The sequence below is a fragment of the Helianthus annuus genome, chromosome 16 (assembly GCF_002127325.2).
Source record: "Helianthus annuus cultivar XRQ/B chromosome 16, HanXRQr2.0-SUNRISE, whole genome shotgun sequence".
Taxonomy (NCBI): domain Eukaryota; kingdom Viridiplantae; phylum Streptophyta; class Magnoliopsida; order Asterales; family Asteraceae; genus Helianthus; species Helianthus annuus.
Window position 1 is genome coordinate 41,108,996 of NC_035448.2, and position 12,659 is coordinate 41,121,654.

The following is a 12,659-nucleotide window of genomic DNA, read 5'->3' on the forward strand; positions in this document are numbered from 1 at the left end:
AATGGTCCATGATCCTGATCCTGAAGTCCTCCTGAGGATCACTGTCTGCCAAAGAAACAAGGATCACTGGTTAGGATCACGTGTAAGGATCACGTATAATAAAAATCCAGCCCTAACAATTGCCCCCAAAATATAAGGAGTTTATTGTAAATTAACGAGTTGTATTTTGCTCTGATCTTATCTTCAACGGACTACTCGGATAACTAGCCAACTAGCCGTTATAAGCGGACTAGCCGTTGCGATCATTACGTCATTGAAGTGACATCCCTGCAAATCATGATTATAAATAGGAAGATAGGGTGAGGATCGATTTGTATTTAAATTCAGGATATACTCCCTTTATAATCTCAACCGGAGATCAACCAGGTATTCTCTTCTCCTCTCTTTCTTTTCTTCCTTCTCTTGCTCTGTCTTTTCTGCTTTTACTCTGTTTCTGTTCCGCCACAAGTATGTTGCTCCGGAATTCTCCTCATAAGGATCCCAAGAAGAGTAGTCCCCTAAAAAGCCAAGGGATCATCAAGGATTCTCCTACCGAGAGATGCTGTTATACCGATGCTCTCATTGATAGGATCCGTCACTGTTTTCCGGCGGATACCGTTTTTAAATCTTTTTCTTCTACCGCTCTAAGTGATTTTATCTCCGACACCTGGGTGGCTTTCCCTGCAACTCCGTTCACCATAGGATATTCGTATCCTTTTCCAGCCTTCACCCAATCATTCTTTTCTTTAACCGGCATCTCTTACATCCAAGCTATGCCGATGATCTGGAGGGTTCTGTATACCTTCGAGAGGATCATCGAGCAGAAAGGGATTGACCTAGGGATGGCGGAGTTGGCCGAGCTTTATGATCTCACCACGTTTGGTTCTCATCGATACTTGCTGAAACGGAGAGCCGGGGAGGATCACCCTGTTTTCAAGGTTACAAAAAATGATACAAATTGGAAGCGACGCTTCTTTTTTGTCAGAAGGGATTCCATCCCTCATGGGAAGGATCTGCCCAAGGAGTGGGCCACTCATGGTAGGATAGAGGATCCTTGAAGGATCACTATCAGACTTGTCTCTTATGATGAGGATCACTAATGTCTTTTTTATCTCTTGTGCAGCTATTTCCGTTGCTCATCTTAAATTGACCCCTGCTGCAAGAGAAAGAGTTTTAGCTTTTAAAAGGCTTGATCCTGAGATCAGAAGTTTCCGAGTCACCGTCCAAGATTCACAAGAAGTATCCTCCGCATCTGCCACTATGTCAAGTAAGTATCCTTATAAAAAGTAAGTTATATGCAAGACTATTTAATTAGTGAGGGAACTTATCTTGTTTTGATTGTGTAGGTGTTGGGAAGTCTGCCAAATCTGCCAAGTCTGCCTCCAAGTTTGGAATAGATGATCTCACCAATGTCAAGTCTTCGAGGAGGAAGACTTCTGCTGCCAGTCCCTACGCTTCAGCCCCTAAAGCACCCATTAGGGGTAAGGGAAAGAAGAGGAAGACTTCTGAAGATCTCCAGGGATTTCCCCTCCTCCGTCAGCAGTTCCTTGATTATTTCGATGAGGTTAGGATTACTGCCCCTGTTGGTTATCCTGACAAGTTTAAGGATCACTCGCGTCTGATCTTGTTTCCCGTTTTTCTTGCAGAAATTCACCGAAATGGAGACTTATGTTAACCAAGTTGAAGATCAGGATCGTCAAATTGCCGACCTCCAACAGATGGGTGTGCTGAAGGATCTCAAGATTGCCGATCTTGAGAAGGAGCTCCGGGCTACTAAGGATGAGGCTGTCAAAGCATTAATCAACTTTGACTATGAGAAGCATGATATCACTCAGGATGCTAAAGTCTCTGCCGCGATAGCTATGTACAAAATACAACTGCAGATGGCTACGGAGGCTCAGGATCCTTCCTTCGATAAGAGCACATGGGATGTTGAAGGCTGGAAGGCAAGGCTGGCGGAACTGGAGGATGAGGATGAAGCCGAGGATATCCCAATGCTGGAGGGTGGTGGAGCTCACAAGGATCAAGGTGGAGAAGCTGGTGGTGATGGAGCAGCAAAGGTGTGAGCTGCTGGATTGGGCGATGATGGATATTTCGAGACTAGGCCGGAGCCCAATTTTTTTGAGTTTGGTAGTGGTTTGTTTGTGGTTTGAAACAATTATGGTTTGTAATCTTTGAACAATAGTTTTTAGGGTTAAGGATCCTGGATCCTTTGAACAATAGGTAGGATCGCAAAAGGTGGAGGGATCCTCTGTTTGGGAGATGAAGCCTTTGTGATCCTGCCGCCTTTAATTTCCTGCACCTGCTAATATTGCATAGACAATGGACACCCTTTGCCAACCCATGTGGACGGGCCACGTTTTGCTGGTAGAAATGTGGGTTGGCAATTTTGACAACTTTTTGAAAGGGTTTAAGATCCTTTTGTTAATAATATAACTCTAATCTTTCTGGCTTATCTCGTGTTGTTATCCTTTATTTATCTTCTTATTTCCCAGTTTTTAGAAACATATTTGTTAGAGTAACAAGAGTTGAGCAAACCATGTTTAATAAATTTAGGATATGATCCTAGATCAAATATCCTATCATTGAAAATTTTCAAGGATCATAGTTTTAGTTGTCAAAGTGTAGGGGTTGTTAAGTATAATCAAAATAGTCAAGGATCATACCTGAGGATTCAAGTTAGGATCCTAACCTTTAATCAAGATAACCATACGATAAGGATTAAGGATCCTTATTTGTTTAACTTCGAGAACCTGAAAAATGGAACATATCTTGGGACTAAGCCAATGTAAAAGATAAATTAGTGGCTGGGGACATGCCCAAGGGATAACTGGGGACAAGCCCATAGGATCACTGGGGATGATCCCAAAGGATCACTGGGGACAAGCCCAAAGGATAACTGGGGACAAGCCCAAAGGATCGTATGTAAACTGGAGTATGGCCCTTACTGGCGACTATCCAAACTTAGTGACATGAAAATGTCAAAACCTTAGCTAACGTGAAAACGTTAGAAACCTTATGAACGGATGTATGGTACGTCTACCATTATACGTAGGATCTTGGGTATAGCCAGTACGATGAGGTTGTCAGCCCCGGAAGTGGGTACTGGTCCCAAAGACGTGAACTATATCAGGATCATCGTGCGCTGCTGGCGGAAACTGGGGATAATCCCAAGGATAACTGGGGTTAGACCCAAGGATCTGCGTTGCTTTTGAAGATCTTGGACGATATGCTGTAGATACCTGAACTATCATAACTCAAATGGTTCGTGAGAAGAGGATGAAGGATACAGGATCCTTATCCTTTGGTAAAAAGTAAGGAAATGTAAATGTTTTAAGATAAGGACATTACCAGAGTAAGGATCACTAACATCACCGGGATCCTTTGAGGATACTTCAATGTAAGGATCACATGCTTGAAGGATCATGTTCACATAAAGTATCTCTTTAAGTGAACAGCATTCCAGGCTCTTGGTAATAAGTTTCCTTCCATAGTTAGCAATCTGTATGCCCCCTTTCCTGCTTCAGCTTCAATTAAGTAAGGGCCTTCCCACTTTGGTGCTAACTTCCCGTCAGCAGGATTAATAGTGTTTTGGAATGTTTTTCTCAACACCATATCTCCGACTTGGAACTTCCTTATCCTAACATTTTTGTTGTAGGCACCAGCCATTCTTTGTTGGTAGCTTGCCATCCTTATCCTAGCCAGATCCCTGATTTCTTCAATAGTATCCAGATCCTGAGCCAGGATTGTAGCATTCTCTTCAGGATCACGAGCACTTGTTCTAGCAGTTGGGATCACCATCTATGTTGGAATCACTGCTTCTGCCCCAAATACTAGAGAAAAAGGTGTTTGACAAGTGGCATTCTTGGGAGTTGTTCTATCAGCCCACAGCACATAAGGTAACTCCTCTGCCCATTTTCCCTTCTTGGATCCTAGCTTCTTCTTCAGATTGTTGATGATGATCTTGTTGGATGATTCTGCTTGACCATTGGCTTGTGGATGAACTGGTGTTGAAGTTATCATCTTAATTCCCCAACTGTCACAAAAGTTAGTGGTTCTTCTTCCAATGAATTGGGAACCATTATCACATACAATTTCAGAGGGGATGCCAAATCTAGTTATAATGTTTCTTTTGATAAAGGATATAACTTCTTTTTCTCTGACTTGAGCAAAAGCTTCAGCTTCTATCCACTTAGAGAAGTAGTCAGTCATGGCAAGCATGAATACTTTTCCACCAGGTGCTTTAGGGAGCTTGCCAACTATATCCATTCCCCATCTCATGAATGGCCAAGAGGATGGTATGGGGTGTAGCAATTCAGCTGGTTGATGAAGGATATTGTTGTGTCTTTGACAAGGATCACATTTCCTAGCATATTCTACAGCATCCATTTTCATGGTTGGCCAGTAGTATCCTGTTCTAAGGATCCTTGAGAACAATGCCCTGCCCCCAGTGTGGTTTCCACAATCTCCTTCATGGAAGTCTTTTAACACTTCTTGAATTTCAGGATCCTCAATACATCTTAAATATGGTCCTGCAAGAGATCGCTTATATAGCACATTATTTAAGATTGTAAATTGAGATACCTTAATCCTGAAAGCTCTAGGATTTTCTCCCATCGGAATCTCCCCGTTTTGCAAGTATCTCATGATTGGTGAGATCCATGATCCTGCATGAGATTGATCTTCTTCACTAGGGATTACTGCAGTATCCTCTTCTATTTCCATGGCCACCTGATTTTCAATAGAAGGAGCCAGGATATGGATGATAGGGATACTTATATCTTCTGGAATCTTTAAGGATGATCCTAGGTTGGCCAATGCATCAGCTTCCGTGTTATCCTCCCTTGGTACCTGTGTTAAGCTGAAAGAAACAAAAGAAAGTGCCAATTCTTTGACTATCTCTAAATATTTGTTTAGTTTTTCACCTTTAACAGCATAGGATCCATTAAAGTGATTGGTAATCAATAATGAGTCTACATATACTTTAAGATATTTCACCCCCATATCCTTAGCAATTTGCAAGCCAGCAATTAAGGCTTCATATTCAGCCTCATTGTTAGTTGCTTGGAACTCACAGGCTATGGAGTGGGGTATTATGTCCCCCTGTGGCGATTTTAGTAGTATCCCGAGCCCTGTGCCCTTGACATTTGAGGATCCATCGGAGTGTAGTATCCAGGGATCCTTGGTCTCATCCAGCTGCTGGACTTCCAATTCTGCTTCTTTTTGTAGATCACTACTGAAATCAGCCACAAAGTCAGCTAATGCTTGGGATTTAATGGCTGTTCTTGGCTCATATCTTATATCATGGGCACTAAGCTTTACTGCCCACTTAGCCATTCTTCCTGACATCTCTGGTTTCCTGAGGACATTCTTAATTGGAAAGTTAGTTCTAACAACAACAGTATGGGTTTCAAAATAATGCCTTAACTTCGTTGATGCCATGATTAATGCAAGAATAAGTTTTTCGAGGTGTGAGTACCTGGATTCGGCATCAAGTAAACTCTTACTTACATAGTAGATAGGATATTGTGTACCTTCATGATCCTTAACAAGGACAGCACTTATAGCGGTTGAGGATACCGCCAAATATAAGGATAACACATCTCCTTTTTCGGGCTTTGATAATGCTGGTGCTGAGGACATATATTCTTTAAGGGCTTGTAAAGCATTCTCATGTTTCTCAGTCCATTCAAACTTCTTGTTCTTCCTTAGGATATCGTAAAATTCTTTACATTTTTCTGAGGATTTTGATATGAACCTGTTCAGAGCTGCTATCCTGCCTGTTAGCCTTTGCACATCCTTAGCATTGGCAGGGGACTTGATGTTTACTAGTGCTTTAATTTGCTCCGGACTTGCCTCAATGCCCCTCTGAGTTACCATATATCCTAGGAATTTACCTGCCTTAACACCAAAGTGGCACTTTGAAGGATTAAGCTTCATGTTATAATTATCAAGGATATCAAATGCTTCCTCTAAATCCCTTAGGTGATCCTCAGCTTTCTTTGATTTGACTACCATATCATCTATGTATACTTCCATAGTTTGTCCAATTTGATCTTTGAACATCATATTCACCAGCCTTTGATATGTTGCACCTGCATTTCTTAATCCAAAAGGCATGGCAATATAACAATACAAACCTGTTGGGGTCATAAAGGCTGTATCCTCTTGGTCAGATGGTTCCATCTGAATTTGTTGGAATCCAGATGATGCATCCATAAAGGTCAACAGTTCATGCCCCGCTGTTGCATCCACCATGGAGTCAATGTGGGGTAATGGGAAAGGATCCTTGGGACATGCCTTATTCAGATCAGTGAAATCGACACATACCCTCCACTTTCTGTTTTTCTTTTGGACAACGACCACATTGGCTAACCATTTTGGATACTTTACCTCTTTGATCATACCTGCTCGAAGTAGTCTCTCTACTTCCTCTTGGATAATGGCATTCCTTTCTGGTGCAAACTTCCTCCTTTTTAGATGGATTGGTTTGATAGACCTGTCAATGCCAAGTTTGTGAGTAATAATATCCTTAGATATACCTGTCATATCTTCATGTTTCCAAGCAAAGGTAGATTTTCTTCTTTTAGGAAGGATATTAAGTCTTCTTTCATCTTGCCAAGGATTCCTGATCCGATATAGATTTTTGATTCAGGATCACTAGGATCCAAGAGGATTTCGTCCACATCTTGTTCCCTTGCCTCCAAGACATTCCTCGGAGGATACTGTAATTGCTATTGCTCCCTTGGCTTCGAGGTTGGCTTCATGGATGAGGTATAACAATCCTTAGCCTCCTGCTGATCACTGTCGATCTTGATTATTCCCCATGGGCTAGGGAGCTTCACACATTGATGGTAGGTGGATGGGACTGCTTTCATGTCATGTATCCAAGGCCTGCCAAGGATAACATTGCAACAAGATAGACAGTCAATAACACAAAATTTCTGATAATTATGTAATCCTTCCACATAGATTGGGAGTTTGATGTCCCCCAGAGTTTTCTTCGTTTCTCCACTGAATCCTACAAGCACGGAGGATCTTGGTGTGATGTTTGATTCTGGAATACCCATTTTCTTCAGAACATCAAGCTGGATAATGTTCACTGAGCTTCCTCCATCGATAAGGATCCTGCGGACAAAATGGTTAGAGATAAAGAGAGTAATAACCAAACTATCATGATGAGGATCCTGAATGTTAATGCGATCATCCTCATCAAACGTTATCATCTTCCCTTCTGAGACACTTGATGTTCTAATAGGTCTTTCTCCATTATCCATTTTTGACTCCTTTGCATGCCTTTTGGCCGCCGAGAAGGATGTACCACAGATGTCTGATCCTCCGGAAATAAAGTTGATCACTTGTGCATTTGCCGGAGGTGCTGGAGCCTTCTCAGGGATCCTTTCAGGATCCTGAGTCCTTTGCTTTTTTCTTCCCAATAATTCTTTTAGGTGCCCCTTGCTTAACAGATATCCAATCTCTTTTCTTAAAGCTATGCATTCTTCAGTCAGATGCCCGAAATCCTCATGGTAAGCACACCATTTTGACTTGTCTTTAGTCCCGGATGGTTTATCATTCTTCCTGGGCCACCTAGCTTTTTCACCTAGATTCTGCATTGCAAGGATTAGTTCATGATTATCAACGGAAAAACAATATTCTGAGATTGGAGGATAATCTTCATCATCCTCTTCTTGGTCAACAGCATGCACATTCTGGTTATCGTTTCTATGGTAGGATTTGAACTTATTGCTCTTGAAGGAGGATCCTTGCTTCTCCTGTTTTGAGGATCCTACTTGTCTCTCCTGGATCCTCTTGTCATCCTCTAGCCGGATGAACCTGAGTGCCCGAGTTCTTACTTCATCTAGATTCCTGCATGGTGTCATAACAAGATCATCATAGAATAATGAATCCTTAAGCAGTCCCATTTTGAAGGCTTCAACAGCCGTAGCCATATCCAAGTTGGGAATGTCCAAGGATTCTTTACTAAATTTAGTTATATAATCCCTTAATGATTCATTATGACCTTGAGTTACCCTATATAAATCACTGGTTAATCTTTCAAATTTTCTACTACAAGAGAATTGGTTATTGAATAAATTAACTAAATTAGCAAATGAAGTAATAGAGTAAGGGGGAAGACTTAGCAGCCATTTAAGAGCTGATCCAGTAAGAGTGGATCCAAATCCTTTACATAGGCATGCTTCCTTCAACTTCTCTGGGATAGGATTGATCTCCATCCTCTCCCTGTATTGTGCTATGTGCTCCTCTGGATCCGTTGTACCATCATACAGCTTCATAGTAGGGATATGGAACCTTTTGGGTACCTCTGCATCTCAAATTGGTGGTGCAAAGCGAGATACCTTGTGGCTTCCATCTGCAATCTCTGGGATAGGCTTGACTACCCCTGGAACACTTGAGATCATATCTTTTAGCTTCTGCAACTCCCTGGCCATAGCATGATTGATACCTGTATCCTGCATGAATCCATGGTTAGTGGTAAGATAATTATTTAAAGTGTTACCTCCTATTGGGTTCAAGTTAGTGAATCCATATTGCTGGGATTCTGGAATAACGGAGGGACCAGTGGAAGCAATGGTCTGCATTGGAATGAAGTCCCCTTGATGGACATCTAGACTTCCTGTTTGCAAACTCTTTAGGGATCCTGGCATCTGGGAGGATCCTGGTATCTGGAAGGATCCTGGTATCTGAGATGATCCTGGGACGAAGGAGGATCCTTGAACCTGGGATGATCCTGGAACAAAGTAGGATCCTTGAAACTGCTGCGCTCCCGGGTAGGCTCCTGATTTCATGAAGGATCCCATATGCTGGGGATAGGATCCTGCCGGCTGAAAGTGTGAGCCTGATGCCTGAGTCATTGCTGTCGATCCAAGGTGCAATCCTCTTGATTCTCCCATAATTTGCACGTCTGGAATTCCTGAAGGCTGAGAAGTAATCATTGGAGTATCAAAGCTCAAGGATTTGGGCATCAGTGGGGAATGATCCTCTGCCGTTTTCTTTTGTCTTTTGAGATCTCCAATTTCCCTGAGGATCCTTTCATTAGTTTCATCCTGCCGCTGCAAACGATCCTTCATCTGCAAAATCAAAGTAAATACGTCACTAGTACTGGGAATATAAGAATTCATAGCAGAAGGAGATGGAGTTTTTGAGTTAGTAGGAGTTGGTCTCTTCTCAGCATTCTTCTGGGATCCTGCCGGTGGAGGAGGCAGAATGTTCTGGGACGAGGTGACTGCAGACATTGCCGTGGACATGTTTTTCAATGATGAAGCCATGTAATTCTTTGAAATGATTTCGAACAAAAGGTTTTCTTATGAATGAAGCACCAATTGCCCCACGGTGGGCGCCAAACTGTTTTGGTCAAAAATCACACAAGGATAATGCAACCAAACTTTATGTAAATGGGGTATGATGCTTGGTTTGTAGAAAGAGTAAAGGATCACTTCAATGTGAAATATGCAAAGACACAATGATTTGTACGAGGAAAAAGCCCTTGATCAATGTATGATCTCCGGCATAAAAAACCTCGGGTGATGGCAACTACCGATCACCAAACTTCAATATAAGAAAAATAGTTACAACTTTGGATGATAATGAGCTGAGTACAAGGATCACTATAGTTTCGAGTGTCTAAGCGTGTGAGAGTTGTGTTGTGTGTTGTCGTGTGTCCTTCCAAATGAGGAAGAGTGGTATTTATACAAGTGTAGGTGACCTATTTTAGGTAAAAAGACTAATAATCAGCTCATTACCCCTTTAGAAACATAAACAATCTAGCCTAAATTGCCGCCCTTAAATCAAGCTAAGTTTCCATATCCTTTGCAACGTCTATCTCTGATTTAGCTCGTGCTATAATTGTGAAGACGCGTCCCTTGATTATGATGCTAAGAGCGTATCCTGCTAGATGTTCCTGCAAAATATCATTGTATTAAACGAAGGTAACTGTTAGCATGAGGATCCTGTAATGGTCCATGATCCTGATCCTGAAGTCCTCCTGAGGATCACTGTCTGCCAAAGAAACAAGGATCACTGGTTAGGATCACGTGTAAGGATCACGTATAATAAAAATCCAGCCCTAACAATTAGGATCCAAAAGGATTTCGTCCACATCCTGTTCTCTCGCATCCAAGACATTCCTTGGAGGATACTGTAATTGCTATTGCTCCCTTGGCTTCGAGGCTGGTTTCATTGACGAGGTGTAACAATCCTTAGCCTCCTGCTGATCACTGTCGATCTTGATTATTCCCCATGGGCTAGGGAGCTTCACACATTGATGGTAGGTGGATAGGACTGCCTTCATATCATGTATCCAGGGTCTGCCAAGGATAACATTACAACAAGACAAACAGTCAATAACACAAAATTTTGATAATTATGTAATCCTTCCACATAAATTGGGAGTTTGATGTCCCCCAGGGTTTTCTTAGTTTCGCCACTGAATCCCACAAGTACAGAGGATCTTGGTGTGATATCTGATTCAGGGATACCCATCTTCTTCAGAACATCAAGCTGGATAATATTTACTGAGCTTCCTCCGTCAATAAGGATCCTGCGGACAAAATGGTTAGAGATAAAGAGAGTGATGACTAGACTATTGTTTTGGTCAAAAATCACACAAGGATAATGTAACCAAACTTTATTTAAACGGGGTATGATGCTTGGTTAATTATAAAAGTAAAGGATCACTTTTGTGAAAAATATGCAAAGACACAATGATTTATACGAGGAAAAAGCCCTTGATCAATGTATGATCTCCGGCATAAAAAACCTCGGGTGATGGCAACTACCGATCACCAACTTCAATATAAGAAAAATATAGTTACAACTTCGGATGATAATGAGCTGAGTACAAGGATCACTATAGTTTCGAGTGTCTAAGCGTGTGAGAATTGTGTTGTGTGTTCTTCCAAATGAGGAAGAGTGGTATTTATTACAAGTGTAGGTGACCTATTTTAGGTAAAAGGACTAATAATCAGCTCATTACCCCTTTAGAAACATAAACAATCTAGCCTAAATTGCCGCCCTTAAATCAAGCTAAGTTTCCATATCCTTTGCAACGTCTATCTCTGATTTAGCTCGTGCTATAATTGTGAAGACGCGTCCCTTGATTATGATGCTAAGAGCGTATCCTGCTAGATGTTCCTGCAAAATATCATTGTATTAAACGAAGATAACTGTTAGCATGAGGATCCTGTAATGGTCCATGATCCTGATTCTGAAGTCCTCCTGAGGATCACTGTCTGCCAAATAAACAAGGATCACTGGTTAGGATCACGTGTAAGGATCACGTATAACAAAAATCCAGCCCTAACAATTGCCCCCAAAATATAAGGAGTTTATTGTAAATAAACGAGTTATATTTTGCTTTGATCTTATCTGCAACGAATGACTCGGATAACTAGCCGTTAATATCGAACTAGCCGTTGCAACCCTTACGTCATAGATGTGACAATCCCTGCAAATCATGATTATAAATAGGAGATAGGGTTGGGATCACTCTGCATTTAAATTCGAGATATCTTCCTTTATAATCGCTACTGAAGATCGATCAGGTATTCTCTTTTCTTCTCTTTCCATTCTTCCTTCTCTTGCTCTGTTTTTCTGCTCCCTGTTTTATTCTGCTGTGAGGATGTTGCTCCGAAACTCTCCCCATAAGGATCACGAGAAGAGCAGTCCCTTGAAAAGCCAAGGGATCATTAAGGACTCTCCTACGGAGAGATGTTGCTTTACCGATGCTCATGTAGATAGGATTCGTCATTGCTTTCCGGCGGATGCTGTTTTCAAATCCTTCACATCCACTGCTTTGAGTGACTTTTGTTTCAGACACCTGGGTGATCTTTCCTGCAACCCCATTACCATAGGATATTCGTATCTTTTCCGGCCTTCACCCAATCTTTCTTTTCTCTGACCGGCATATCTTATATCCAAGCTATGCCGATGATCTGGAGGGTCTTATATACCTTCGAGAGGATCATCGAGCAGGAGGGGATTGATTTAGGGATGGCAGAGCTGGCCGAGCTTTATGTTCTTACCACGTTGGTTCTCATCGATATTTGCTGAAACGGAAGGCGGGGAGGATCACCCTGTTTTGAAAGTTACCAAAAATGAACACAACTGGAAGCGTCGTTTCTTCTTTGTGAGAAGGGATTCCCTCCCTGATTGGGATGATGCTGCCCAAGGAGTGGGCCACCCATGGTAGGATAGAGGATCCTGGAAGGATCACATCAGACTGATCTCTTATGACGAGGATCACTATGTCTTGTTTTTTGTTTATTGTGGCAGCTGTCTCCATTGCCATCTCAAGTTAACCCCTGGCTACCAGAGAGAGGGTCCTTGCTTTCAAGAAGCTTGATCCTGAAATTCAGAAGTTTTCAAGTCACCGTCCAAGATTCTCAAGAAGTATCCTCCGCATCTGCCACTATGTCAAGTAAGTATCCTTATTAAAAAGTAAGTTATATGTAAGATTGTTTAGTTAGTAAGGGAACTTATCTTGTTTTGGTTGTGTAGGCGCTGGGAAACCTGCTAAGTCTGCCAAGTCTGCATCCAAGTTCGGGATTGATGAACTTGCCAACGTCAAGTCTTCAACGAAAGAAGGCTTCTTGTTGCCAGTCCCTCTGCTTCGGCTCCTAAAGCACCTGTTAGAGGTAAGGGGAAGAAGAGGAAGACTTCTG